This window comes from Agelaius tricolor, unplaced genomic scaffold, assembly GCF_023055355.1.
Source record: "Agelaius tricolor isolate 1412-34295 unplaced genomic scaffold, bAgeTri1.0.p SCAF_21, whole genome shotgun sequence".
NCBI lineage: Eukaryota > Metazoa > Chordata > Aves > Passeriformes > Icteridae > Agelaius > Agelaius tricolor.
The window spans coordinates 8,583,602-8,598,759 of record NW_027269281.1 but is presented as its reverse complement, the minus strand read 5'-3'; the positions used below and the strand labels follow the sequence as shown (position 1 = coordinate 8,598,759).

The window sequence follows — 15,158 nt, the reverse complement described above, 5'->3', positions numbered from 1 at the left end:
TCCAGAGGAGCTGCTGTTTCAAGTTTATATCATAGAATCATAGCTCAGAGAAGAGTTTCTACAGATTTAGCTATGGTTGTGGTGCTAGGTCAAGACTTTCCTTGCTGGAACTCAATCACAGGGCAGCTTTCACTGTGCTGAATACCCCTTGAATGCAAAGGCCAAGTAATAGCAAGAGGAAAAACTAGTAAAATTTGTAGTTGTCTCGGTTTAGAGACAAATTTAGGCGAAAACGCTCTGGAATGAGTGTTTCCTCTAAGAAGAGGGCTTCAGTAATCCCTTTTGCCAATGGGAAAAATGAATGCCAGTGGGTGAAAGTGAAAAAAACCCAAACTATTTATTGAAAAACCAAAGTGCCTGCACGGTATGGGGAAAAAAATTGAATAAATGCTAGATATTGAACTTTCAGAACCTTACCCCCCCCCACCTACACACACCCCACCACCCACAGCAGAACAAAAACCCCAAAAATGCCTGAAGAAGAAAACATGCTGGCTGGCTGCATGGCAGGGAAGGAAAAATGGTGGCTGGCTTTGTCTCAGGGAAGGGAAAAAGGAGTTCACACAGCAGCTCAGGCAAAACAGATGGGAACCTGTTGAACCTCCGGCGTTGTTCTCCTCCTCACAGTAGATGAAGATGATGGATTTTGGTGTCCTTTCTCTTGCTGGTTCAGCTTTTTCCAAGGTCTCAGGCTGGCCAGAGCAGCCCCCGCCAGTCTCTTGCAGGTCCCAGTCTACTGTCTCAACGATTGTCTGATCTTGGACCAAAAACTAAGCTGAACAGTTCAAGACAAAGCAAAATAGAAGCCAACAAAAGATTGCTGCTGCAGCCTCTCCAGGCCAGGGGAAGAAAGAAAGAAAATCTTCTTGCTTAAGCTAGTTGTCTTGGTTTAAGACAGATTTAGGAGGAAACTTCCCAAAGGGGTCTCTTCTAAAAAACAAATTTCAGCAGCCCCTTTCTCTATCCATTTGGGAGAAGAATTTCCTTGGAGAAAAATGGGAAAAAGTGTTTATTTAACAAGCAAAGTACTCAAAAACATGAAAAAGGAGTAATATTAAACCATAAAACCTCTTGTTGCTCTGAAGAGATGGCAAATTCAGAGAGAGTCTTTTTGTGGGGTGTGGCTCGGCTCGCTCAGTCTCTTTCAGTCCCTCTGGGGCTCAGACACAGTTTCCAGGCTGCAGAGCAGCTTGGGGGGGGGAGCAGGTGACTGTCTTGATGTTTTGGACTGGAGAGAAGACAAACAGTTCCAGAAAAAAAGCCCCAGTCTTGACAAAACTTTTATTATCCTAGCTAACAAGGAAAACCAGCAAAAAAATAGAGCAAAGAAGGAAAAAACCCCTCTTTGTTTCTTTCTCTCCACAGAAGCCGAGAAACTTGGAGAGCACTGCCGCCAGCTCGGAGAGAGCTGCATTGCTTATCTCTATGTTTTGAAGACAGCACCTCAGACATTCCACCGTTTCTCCTTCTCCCCCTCTTTGCTCTCGGATCTAGCTTTAAAGGCGCAGAACTTATTTCTGGGCTAAACAGATGGATGGGGATACAAATACAATACAGCATCGTAAAGTCACCCTAGGACAGCTAGCAAAAAACTAACCTACCTAAGCAGCAAAGTAACTACGGTCTGCGCCATGCCCAGCGTGCTCCAGAGTGAGTCATTGAACAAATCCCGTGCAGAAGCTCCAAGACTCCCGCCCCTCCCCTGGACCCAGCTTAAAGCTACAGCAGCCATTTCTGGACATTAAGCAGACGATCAGGAATAGAGTATCATCATAAAATCACCCCAAGACAGTAGTGTTTACATCAAATCTTTTCCTCAGCTTTTACAGAATGCACTGATGTCTTAATGTGACAGATCCTATTTTTAATGCTAACAGCTCCCTTCTGGAATCACAGAATGATTGAGGTTTGACAGGACCTCTGGAGATCACCTAGTCCAACCCCCTTGCTAAAGCAGGTTCATCCTACTGTTGTCTGGAAAATGAGCAAGAGAAGGAGCTTTTAGAACTTGGTATTTAGATTGGATAAATTAAGCTGCTTTACAAGGTCCAGTTAACAGTATTGACTATCTCATGGTGGTTTTGTTGCAGACTTGCCATCTGGCTAATTATGTTACCAGATGTCCAAAATATCAGAATGAGTGTCTCCAACTCTAAAATTGTGTTAAAAAGGGCATAATTTATTCAGGCCTGAAGGTGCATGTAGGAGATTTTAACCTAACATGGACCTGTGATTTTAGAAGTGTGTTGCTTATATACAGTTGCTACATGAATATTACAATTTATCCATTACCATAAATTCCACCCCAAGTTCCTAGACATTAAATCCTTTGTTTTGTCTATCACTGCATTCTTGGGCCAGATGTCTTCTTCTTGTCTCCCAGCCATCCTTGCTGAAAGCAGCTTTCACATGCCTTGTTTCTCTGCTAAAAGTTTCACAGGCACAGTAAAAATTGAATTAACCCTTTTGGGATCTATTATCCAGTGGATGGAGGGAGGCATTTGTGGTGGTTTCTTTGCTGCCTGTAGGCCTCTGACAAATTTAGGTAAGTTGGAATACTTCAGGGCTTGCAAGGTAGTCTTCCTGTTAACTGCTGTGTCCTGGTTTAGGGCAAATTTGATAGAGAATTTCCAAAGGAGGGCCCCCAGAAAGCAAACCCACATGGCCCCTCCCCCCAACCGGTTCGGGAAGAATTCCTCGGAGACAAGTGGAAAGAACCTGTTTATTTAACAGGCACAGCACCCCCCAGCACACAAAATGAACAATACCGGATGGCACCACTCTGAAAAAGATGACAAATTCAGAAAGTCTCTCTTGGGGGTGGTCGCTCTGTTCTCAGTCCCTCCGGCGCTGGGGCAGCTGCTGCAGGCCACAAGGTGCAAACTCTTGGTGTTCCCAGGTCCCAGTCCGGAGCATGTTTGAAATGGTCGGAAAAAGGAAAGGAGAATCAGTCCAGGAAGAAATTTGGACAGTTTAGCTAAACTAGCTAATGAGCAAAAGCAAAAGCAAGCAGAAGCAAAGCAAGCAAGAGTAAAAGAGAGCAAAGCGAAAAGCAAAAGCAGAAAAAGCAAAAGCTGCAGTCTCTGTGTCTCGCCAGGCTGATAAGAAAACCAAAACAAAACTTTCCCTCTTCAGAGCCAGTCTTAAAGGTACAGAACATAATATCCAACATTAACAGAACACATGAATGGGGATACAAGCATCATAACGTCACCCTAGGACATGCTGGTTTGGCATAGCTGTACAAAGGAATCAAAAATTGTGTTTTGGGCCACTCCAAAAACACATGCGTAGGACTTGGTGTGTAGGCAGTGTGTGTTTGATCTGTGGCCACCAACTAAGCTTATGATACCTGCTCATGTCATCTGCTATAACCCCTTTGCCTGCATTGCTGTTGGCTGTCAAATTGCTTTACCCCTTTGGCCTTGCCCTAAGGAAAGGTTCTTCCCTGGTTAAGGAAAAATTGCACCCAAGCTCCATCCACTGTGGTCTGCTGGAGGGGAAGAATTTTTAAAAGAAAAAGAAAATATTTCTTCTGCAATTTGTTTGAATTTATCCTATCTGTGACCTTTTCTCTACAAGAGATCTCTTGAAAAAGGGACAAACCTGGACAACTGGTGGTGAAAGGATTTAGTTCTGTTCCAAAATGTCTAGGAATTTGTTACGAGTCACAAAAGTTTCCTGATGAGCCAAAAGCAGTAAAATTTTATGTTCAGTGGAAGAGACTTTGCCCAAATTTCCAGGAAAGAGGTTTATGGCCCACTTAAGGTTATATGCCTCTTCTTGCCACCTGCTGGACTCCCTTTCAGCTCGGCTGGACTCAGATGGTGTTGGTGCCACTGTCTCAGGTCTCAGCCCCATGGTGGGTGGCGGCGGGGGGGGGGGGGAGCAGAAATGGTCCTGCCAGGCACCGAAAACTGTGGTCCTGGCCCCACCTGTCCCAGCTGCAGTTTCGGAGCTGTCACTTCAGCACTGTTGACTTGGGAGCTGCCCTGCTTCCTCTTCTCAGACCCCTTGTTCTGCAGAAGTGTCCTGGAGGGCTCATAAATGGGAAGACACCCATGGGTCGTACAGTGCCAGGGTCTGCTGATTGCTTCAGTGAGCCAGACAAAATGGACCACCTTCCGGTTGTGGCCATGGTCTTTTACTTGCTGAAACCACACCCATGGCTATGATGTGAATGGTATTCGAATAAACAGCGCTGAAAACTCCACCCCCTTCTCTCCATACCCAGGACATGCCCCCATATTATGAAAACTGTTACCATGTTGATGTATTGGGAAAGCCCTGCTGTAGCCCTCCACAGTGGCATGCTGGGCTTTTGTGGTCCCTGCTCTCTCTTGAAAGAGTTCTATGTAAGAAACTAAGTAATGACTTCTGGGTAGTGACTTCTGTTTTCCAGAGGAAGACGTGGAAAACCATAGAAAACAAAAATTTAAACTCTCTTCTCTAGAATATATTATCGTGCTTTGTAAGATTCAAATTTTTTATATTCAGTGTTGATCACAGAATCACATAACATGATTAAGAACATGATAATTTTGTGGTGCTATACTGTATCTTTAAGTATGCTCATCTAAATAACCAACTCTGGTTGTTATAAAAATAGCTCCTTAACCAGATAATTGTACTTAAATGCCAGCTCTGTGTCAGTGCAAAACCTCTAATTGAATGTGCACTTGGTTAATATTGATTAAAACTGCAGTCTCAATTAAGTAGAGTCTGGTGATAGTGCCTTTGTGTTGCTATAGGCAACCATGTTGTAAACTTACTGAATATTAGACTTTATTTAATGTAGGGAACCTTGCAGCTTGTGGTAGGTTGACCCTGGCTGGATGCCAGGTACCCACCAAAGCCTCTCTATCACCCCTCTCTGCAACTGGACAGGGGAGAAAAAAAATTATGAAAGGCTTAGGAGTTGAGATAAGGACCAAGAGAGATCATTTGTGGATTACCATCACAGTCAAAACAGACTCAATTTGGGGAAATTAATTGAGTTCATTACCAAACAAAATAAGAGCAGAATAATGAGAAGTAAACCAAATCTTAAAAACACCTTCCCCTCACCCATCCCTCTTTCCTGGGCCTTACTTCCTCCCCCCAGTGGCACAGAGAGACAGGAAATGTGGGTTATGGTCATTTCATCACATGTTGTTCCTGCCACTGCTCAGGGACAGGAGTCATAGAATCATAAAATATACTGTGTTTCAAAGGACCAATCAGGATCATCGAGTCCAACTCTTGGCCCTGCATACAACACTCCAAAAATCCCATCATGTGCCTGAAAATGTTGTCGAAATGCTTCTTGTACTCAGTCAGGCTTGGTGCTTTGACCACTTCCCTGGGGAGCCTGTTCCAGGGCTCATCCACCCTCTGGGTAAAAAACCTTTTCCTTATATCCAACTGTCCTGGTTTTGACTAGGAGAGAGTAAATTATTTTTGCAGTAGCTGTGAGGGGGTGTAGCTTGCAGCCACGTGAGTGTGTATAGGTTGTTATTGTATACCACCTCATGTCATCGCTCGGGGATGGAAGTAAGGGAGACTTGCTTCTGGGAGAGGGGGGCATTCCCTTCCAGTGGGAGAAAGCATAGTGGGAGAAACAGTTTGGTATTATTTTATGTGTAAATCGTTCCTTTGTCTTATATGTTTTTTAATTAATATTGTTGCTGTTGCTGTTAATTTTTCTTGTCTCATGGCTGCTTGCAGTAAATTGGTCTTATCTCAGCCTGTGATTTTTGCCATTTGTGCCTCTAACTCTCCTCTTCAGCCACCCACAAGTGGACAAGGAGGGGATGGGAAGTGAGTGAGCGGCATGTGGTTTTGGAGTCTCGGGGGCGGGGGGTTTACAGAACCATGACACCAACATAAACCTCCCCTGTCACAATTTCATGCCATTTCCTCGAATCCTGTTAGTGGCCACAAGAGTGAAGAGATCAGTACCTGCATCTCTGCTTCCCCTCATGAGGAAGTTGAGGACTGTAATGAGGTCTCCCCTCCATCACCTCTTTTCCATGCTGAAGAAACCAAGTGCCCTCAGCCATTCCTCATAAAGCTTCCCCTCCAGACCCTTCACCATCCTTGTGACCTTCCTTTGGATGCTCTCCAATAGATTAATGTTTTTTTTATATTGCCATGCCCAGAACTGTACACAGTACTCAAGATGAGGACACACCAGTGCAGAGTAGAGCTGGACAATCACCTCCTTTGACAGGGAGGTGAAACTGTGCTTGATGCACCCAAGGACACAGTTGGCCCTCCTGGCTGCTGGGACACTACTGACTCATATTCAACTTGCCATTAACCAGGACCCCCAGGTTCCTTTCCCCAGTGCTGCTTTCCAGCCTCTTGTTGCTCAGTCTGTACACACATCCAGGGTTGCTTCATCCCAGGTGCAGAATCCAGAACTTGCCCTTGCTCAACTTCATATGGTTGGTGATTTGTTGAGGTCTCTCTACAGGGCCTCTTTGCCCTCGAGGGAGTAGACAGCAAACTTACTTAGTATTCCTTTGAGTCCTGCGTCCAAGTTGTTAATGAAGATGTCCTTCCCCTGCTCCAGTATGGGGTCCCACCTTCTAGAGACAGTTCTCCACAGATTTCTTCATCCTGAGTCTTTCCCGTGGGCTACAGTTCTTAATGAACTGCTCCAGCATTAGTCCCTTCCACAGGGTGCAATCCTTCAAGAATAGCCTGCTCCAACATGGCTCCCCCACAGGATTGCAAGTCCTACCAAGCAACCTGCTCTAGCCTGGGCTACTCTCTCCACGGGTTCATGGGTCCCTGCCAGAAGCCTGCTCCAGCAAGGGCTTCCCATGGGGTCACAGCCTTCTTTTGGGCATCCACCTGCTCTGGTGTGGGGCTTCTCCACATCTAGGTAATAACTTTTTTTCCCTTCTTAAATATGTTATAGCAGAGGTGTTACTACCATTGCTGATTGGTTCAGTCTTGGCCAGCTGTGGGTCCGTCTTGCCAAGCAAACCAAATCACAACTCCAGAGTGCTAGACACTTATGTCCCACAGACAATCTCTAATAGGATATTACAGCATTAATTTTTGTCTTCATACCATCTGGTTGTTCTCACCTCAGTCAGTTGGTAGTCAGCAGCCATCTTAGGCAAGAAAGAACCTTTTGGTATATCAGTGTCATGTCTGTTCTCCCTGAATAATCACCACTCTTCCTGGTTATACAGACAGATGTTGCAAGCTGCATTAATGTAGGACCGACAGTTTTGGAATGGTTTTCTATTGTAAAATCAGGCGATCCCCCAACGAAGGGAAATGATTGTCATCTGACTCCACGGCCTTGGAATGCTGAATGTTCGCTTTATTAAAACGATATTATATTACATTATACTATATTAAAGAGATACATACTATACTACATCATACTTACTTCTAACTTCTTCTAACTACTACTTACTACTACTGAAAACTTGTGACTGTCAGCTGACAGTCCTGACACACACACGTGGATGCCATTGGTCACCTCAGGTTAACAATCTCCAGAATACATTCCACTTGCGCACAAACACAGGAGCAGCAAGAGATAAGAATTGTTTTGATCATTCTTTTCTCTGCTTCTCCAGGAAAAACCCTGAGAGAGGATTGTCTCTCTCTGTTCAGAGAATGTGAATGCCACAGTTTTCCTTTTATATAGACCAGAAATATATGAATGTGTCTGTACCAGAAATAGAAAATATTTCTATAGCAATGTTTGTGTTTTACAATTAAATGACTTGGCTGCATTTTTCAGCTAACTGGCATGGGATGTAACTCTCTGCTTATGAGCAACATACCGTTATCTTTTAATCGGTTTCTAAGTCGCTTTCACGGAAGGTACCTCCTGTCCAGTATGGAACAGGGTATTACATAGGTAGTCCCTGGCTTCACAGTGGTAATGGCTGTTACAACTGTGTGGGAAAATTAGTGAGTGTGCAGTACTGTTCTCCATTCTCAGGAACATCCGAAGGTGCATTTGTGCTGTAACCACATCAACAACTCCATCATAGTGTAGAGATGCCTGAATTTATTGTTAAAATAAAAATGTCTGTTCCTGCATCCTATCATGGAGCCCAACAGGACTGTGAGATCTGTCCCAGAAGGCAGGTAAATTAGCCTTCAGTAAGCTTCATGCTTTTCTGATGAAAATATACCTCAGGTAACTTCTTTAAAGCAAAGTGAAGTTATCTTTCAGCTGTGCTACAGTAACTCAGATAGCAGTGAGTGCCTCAGAGCACTGAACCTTTTCAGCCACATAGAAGAGATGTGCCTCTAAGTTATGCAAGGGTGCGTGCAAGTCATGCAGAGGTTGTATTGCCTCATGGTTATATGTCTTCACCTACTAATGTATTCAAGTTGCTTCCAGTGAGGTTACTTATGAAAATTAATCCGGACGGGAGATTCTTTTGATGCTCACTTATTTGACTTGAGTTTTATGTGAGTCCTAAAGGATGTGTTTTGTAGATAACTCTACAGGGGAGGCAGCATGGAAAGAAAGGCACAAGTGTCTGCTTAAAAAATAGGGCCAAAAATTTGATTTATCTTAAAACTGCTGAACTTGTCACCAAATCTCTGAAATATTGGAATAAGACTCCTTAACACTAATTTGGTGTTAAAGAAGGCATCATTTATTTAGGCCTGAGATCCAATGGGAGGTACTCCTAACCTTATGCGGACACGTGATTCTAAAAGTGTGTTACTTATATACAGTCGCTACATACTCATTACAATTTACCCATTACCATAAATCCCACACCAAGTTCCCAGATTCAGTCCTTTGTTTTGTCTATTACTGTATTGTTGAGACACATGTCTTCTTATCTCCCAACAGTCCTTGTTGGAAAGCAGTTTTTGCATGCCTTATTTTTCTGCTAAAAGCTCACAAGTGCAGTAAAAATTAAATTAACTCTTTTGGTATCAATTATCCCCTTTGAAACTTTTCAAATTCCTCAAGGCCATTTGATAATTTTCAATTCAATTTCTATCTATAGTCATATACATTCTCATGACACCCCCATCAGTTATTTTACAAACACAACTAACAACCAGTAATTACTACAATAATTACTACAATTGCAGTTATGATGGTTTTCAGTATTCCAGCCAACCATCCTCTCAGGGGCCATCTCCCTATTCCTTGAAGAATTTTATTGAGCCAATTTGTTTCAGAGGCCTTTTAGATAGCATTTCTATCTTCAACAATTTGCCACGTTTTGTTAAGTTGTTTTTGGGGATCTTGTTTTACATTTGGGATGTGTACACAACAGTGTTCTTGATATAGTAGCCTCCTCGAGCCAGGTCTAATAAGCTCTCGGAGGCCTATAACACACCCAAGATAGCTCAGCTACCCTTGGAGGCATAAAAATCAGCAGGATGGCTTCTGTTGCAGTGTTGGAAACAAAAAGGTTTAATAAAAGGCAAAATAACAAACTCTTTACAGAGAAAAACCTATCCAGGTGCAAAAGGCCCTCCTGCCCCTGGTAAAGCACCTCACAAAAGCAATTAGTTTCTTTGTTCAATTCTTTTTCTACTAAATTGCCCAGGCGGGACTTTTTTGCTTCTGTCCAATTAGTTATCCTTAAGTTTAGGGTGAAGTCCCCTAGGCCTATGAGGTGTCTTTTCCACCTAATCGAGGAGAGAAACTTCTGGGCTTCTTTCCTTTTTGAGGGGACAAAGGATAGTTTTGTCACTCTGTCAACAGGGGGCACACGCCTATATGTTCTCTATCTAATTTTAAATACCCACAAAACCCTTGTTCTTTGGTCAGCAATAGGTCTAAGGCCAGTCTATTTTGTAATGTGAGTTTAGTATTTTCCCATATTTGCTTATTCATAATTTGAAATCCCCTTATTGTGGCTTCAGATAGTTTCCTTACTCGCCTAGTTATATTATCTAACAAAATTCTGTTTTCTAGAGCCATGGCTCCTTGTCTTAGGTTACAATGTAAGATGTAACCAAAACTATGTATTCTATTACCATCTTCATAAGCTGTTAAAACAGGTGGGGCAGTGTTCTTTCTCTCCATGACTCATCCCTGATAACTCCCTCTGGGGGAGCTATCTCCATTAATGGGCCATCAAGATCTCACTGTATGACTCATTAAATTACATAATCCCATTGTGAGATGCTCCACCCAGGGGGAGGAACCAAGCATTCCCACCTGGATACAATATGAGGTTTGGAACAGCACGAGCAGCACTACCTACTGGATTCCCAGAGAACAAGAGCTGTCACTGGACCTGCAGTTGAAGACCAGACAGGATCACTACTTCAACAAAACCACTCCATCAGGACTGCAGCCACCATTTAATCGAACTGCTACCACAACCCTGACAAACAGGGTGTCAGGTTGTATCCTGACTCTGTTGGTTTAAGCCAGTGTTTTCTGCCTGTATTTTAATTTTCCTATTAAACTGTAGTTCTGACTTGGAATTTCTCACTGTTTTGCTTTCAAACTAGTACATTCCTGGTAAGAGAAAACTCTGTAGAGCCCATTCAAACTGTGTAGAAGCTGAAGGCCCTGTCCATCCATTTCTGTCTTATTTTACCTTATTCCAGTATTGGGCTTTTATGGGGCTTCTTTTCCAAGCTGGACATAAGGTTAATAAATGTAAGGCAACTTGCATGGTGGTTGGGTCAAGCATGAGGTGAGTGGTCCAGTATCCATCCGAAGTAGCCCAAACAGTGTAACCTGGGGAAGGAATTTTCAAAGATTTAACACAATCTAAAGGTTTATTATTACAATTTTGAACTAATTTGGCCATTCAGCTTATGGTGCTGGAACAACTTTCATGGTTTTGTTTTTCTCCTCCATTGATTTTCACTTAATTATACATAGGTGTGATTCCCCAATTCAGACATCATTTTACCTTTCATAAGTATTTCCATCATCCTTCTAAGGGCTTTCTCCAAGTACGAGGCTTGCTTTGGAGGGTTTGACATTCTGGCCAGTCTGAAACATTTTGGGTGTAATTCTTAGTAACACATAAATCTAAAAGCCTGGCTGCTTGGCTTCCTGAGGCTGCTAAGGTGGATTCCACAAAATGTCGGTCAAGACTATGAGACCCTGTTGGGCCATCCTTACCTTTTTCCTTTCCAAAAATAATTCTATTATCTCCTGGCCTCCAAGCTATTGGATCCTCAAGAAGGCCATCTCCCCATCACCTACAACTCTGTCATCCAAATAGTGTGCATTGCTTGCTTTTGCTATTGCCTTAGATTGTCTTATTGAATTACCATTGACAGATCTATAGGGATAATTCCCCAAGGAATAGGTTCTGCTGCTGAACCAGGGATAGGGAGGCAGGCTGTAATGATGGACAGATAGTGCATTTTACCAAACCCTTGGATTAAAGACAATATTAAATTTTCTTCCACACCTGCACTTAAAGATAAAAAATATTCCCATAAACATTAGCCTATACATTTCACTAGTCGTCTACAGATATCTTTGAAATTTTCAGCCACAGAGGTCCGGTGTTTTCCACTGTCCACTCTGAGTCGAGAGCCATCTTAATTCAGGTGCAGTGAATCCAAGAGCTAAGTCCTTTTAATTTCAATGCTGTTCTTGTAGTTAACAGAACTACATAAAGTTCTTTCTACCGCTCCTGAAGTGGTTCCAAATTCCAGGTCTTGATGTATACTTGATCCTCGGGCTGAAATGAACGAACTAGGCTATCTGGGGTAAGAAGTTCTGAGAGAATGACAAACTTTTTTATTCATTCTAGGATTTCCCTAACAAAACTAAATATTGCTCTGTTTCGTGATTCCAAATTTGTTCTTCAGATACAGGGTTGGATTCAGGGAAAGTTGCAACAGAATATGGTCTCCCAAACATCAACTCATATGGTCTCACCTTCAGGTTAGTTCGAGGTTGCATTCTAATTCATAACAAAGCTAGTGGTAACACCTGTGGCCATTTCAAACAAGTTTCCTTACACGTTTTACTAATTTGTGTCTTTAAGTTTGATTCATTCACTCAACCCTTCTGCTAGATTGCAGTCTCCATGGAGTATGCAAATCCCAACTAATACCGAACTACTCCCTAAGCTGCTGTAACACTTCAGATACAAAATGAGGTCCTCTATCAGATGACATACCTATAGGCACTCCAAACCTGGGTATGATTTTTTTGAAGAGTACCTTGGTGACTTTTCTAGTCTTGTTGGTGCAGCAGGCAAAAGCTTCTGGCCACCCAGAAAAGCCACTAACGCTAGGATATACCTCTATCCTTGTTGGTGCAGTAACTCAGAAAAATCAATTTACCAGTAATCTCTGGGAATGTTTCCTCTTTTAAGACATATTGGACATTTTTCTGTAACAGACTTGACAATTTTTGTCATATAGACACTGAGTATCTAAGTCCATAGACCAATCGCCATACCATTGATTCCCCAGTGAGTTTGCTGGTGTTTCTTCCTTACAATTTGTAATATCAGTTGTGGGACTATAACCTGATTGTTGGGAATCACTAGTCATCCACCCTCTTTTTTCTGGATTTTTAGATAAGTAGCTAATTTTAAATCTGCTTGACTATATCCAGGGCTAACTTCTGGGAGTGAAATAGTCTTCTCAGGTAATAATGCCAGGATGCCTTGTTGCACAACCTTTCGTGCAGCTTTATCTGCAAGTCTATTTCCTACATGAATTCCGGAAACCCCACGTTGGTGTACTTTGCAGTGTAGTACAGCCACTTCTCTAGGCAGTTGGATAGCATTGAGAAGGGAAATATTCCTTGTTTATATTTAATTGGAGATCCCTGTGCTGTTAATAAACCTCTTTCCATATAGCTCCATGGGCATAAACAATGCTAAAATAATATTTTGAGTCGGTCCATATGCTTACTCTTTTTCCTGCTGCCGATTCCAGGGATCTTTGCGGAGCTATGAGCTCTGTCCTTTGTGCTGAGGTGTCTGTGGGCAGGGGTGCAGTTTCTATTATCTTGGTTGCCATGACTACTGCATAGCCAGGTCTTTATTTTCCATCTTGCACCAAGCTACTTCCATCTATCTCTGGATCTTTAATGGTTGCATCTTGTAGGTCTAGTCAACTTACATCTGTAAGCAATCATAGGTTAGCCACTCTTCTTGCATCGGGGTATTTAGGAATTGGGTTGGATTTACCACTGGGGTTACTTTCAACTCCACATCTTCTTGCTCCATTAAAACAGATATTTCAGCATACAGCTCAGGGAAAGCCAGTGCCTCCCCTTTTTGGCCTAATACAGTGGTTACTATGTGCAAAGCATATACTATTATCTTTTGTCCCAAAGTCAATTTCCTGGCCTCTTAGATGAGGAGAACAGTTGCTGCTACAGCTTGCAGGCATCCAGGCCCTTGCTGGCTAATGTTGTTGAGTTGTTTTGAAAAGTACTCTTCTGGCCTCTTGAAATCTTCTACCTTCTGAGCCAGAACTCCAAGGGCTAGGTGCTGTCATTCATGCACAAAAAGCTCAAAAGGCTTTGTTGGACATCAGGGCCATCTTTAAGTTACAGATTGCGTGTTCACTCTCAGGCCTTCCAGGGCCTCTTTAGTTTGAGACCCACAATCTACACCATCCCACCCAAGAATGCTCTGAAATCTAGGGCAGTCGCAGGTTGGGGTACCTGGCAGATGGCTTCTTTTCTGTCTGTTTCCCATTTCTGTTGTTCGGGAATAATTTCAAACCCTAGGTAGGTAACGTGCTTCCTCATGATTTAAACTTTTTTCTGAGATACTTTGTAGCCTCCTTGGCCTAGGATATTTAAAGAGTCATAGTCAATTCCATACAGTTTTCGTTAGTTTCAGTTGCTAGTAAGATGTCATCCATATACTGCAGGACCAACCCTTCTTCCAGGTCTCTAATTTTTTTGCCAATTGATTCCCAAAAAATGTTGGTCTATTTTTAAATCCTTGTGGTAATATAGTCCAGGTAAGCTGAGTCTTTCATCTGGTTTGGGGATTTTCCCATTCAAAGGCAAAAATGCTCTAACTTTGCTCATCAAGAGGTATGCAAAAGAAGGCATCCTTCAAATCTATTACTTTAAACCATTGATGATATTCCATAAGGGTTGTTACCGAGGTATAAAGATTGGCTACAACAGAGTGGATATCCTGAACTATTTATTAATTGCTTGTAGGTCTTGTACTAATCTGTATTTGTCTCTCTCAGGCTTTTTAACTGGCAAAATGGGAGTGTTATATTCTGATTCACATTCTATCACTAATCCAAATTCCCTGAAGTTCTCTATTAAACTCTCTATTCCCCATCTAGCTTCTAATTTTAGAATATATTGTTTCTGCCTTACCAGTTTCGATCCAGATTTTAGGGTAACGCTTACAGGCTGAGCTCATCGGGAATGTCCTGGAGTTCCTCTGGCCCAAACCAAGGGTGTTACTGCATTTTCTATGGCTTTCAGTATTCCTCCAGAATTGTCTAGTTCTGGTATTCCCTGCAACATAAAAATTCTTGCCTCAATAGTTTTTTAGTCTTATATACAAATAAATGTACTTCTCCATCTTTAAATATAATCTGAGACCAGGTCTCTTCCCAAAAGAGGAATCAAACACTCCGGCATATATAAAAATTGATGTGCTATTCATCTTTTGCCATATTTAAAAATAATGGGGTTGTTTTTCGGCTTTCCCTGTTGCACCAACATTTACAGTTTCTTAGCCTACTTTTCCTTGGTTTGTATTTAATACTGAGTAAGAAGCTTCAGTGTCTATTAAAAGTCAGTTTTCTCTTTCCCTAGCTCTATGGTAACTAGGGGATGCCCCCCTTCAACTTACAGGGATATTTGTGTTTTCAGTGCCCAAAACCTTTACAATATGCATGCTGATTTGGCTTCAATCCTCCCAGGGCAGGACCTCTCCCTGCTCTGCACTTAGATGCCGCCCTCTGCAGGGCGACTATTAGCATTGCATCACTTCATCTTTCCAGCTACTTTTCTTTCCTCCCTTTCTTTTTCCATCTCCTTGATAGCTATCACCTTGTTTACCCCTCTCCTGTTCATCTTCTTTCTGCTTTTTACTTTCTGCTTACCCTCTTCCTACTCTCTCATTCTTATCTCCTGCTCATTCTCTTTCTGCTTACCCTTTCTTCTATAAAACAGTATCAATTGTAAAATGGTGTTGTGATTTAGGGTACATTTTCTGGTCATTTAGCTTGGTGGTCAAGTTTAT

The 15,158-nt window shown here is 42.4% G+C and overlaps 1 protein-coding gene across 3 annotated transcripts in view; it reads left to right on the top strand.

Moving 5' to 3' along the window:
* The window catches only part of LOC139598963 (protein FAM219A-like), a 269,866-nt gene that overhangs the window by 42,332 nt on the left and 212,376 nt on the right, over positions 1 to 15,158 (top strand). The window lies entirely within an intron of this gene.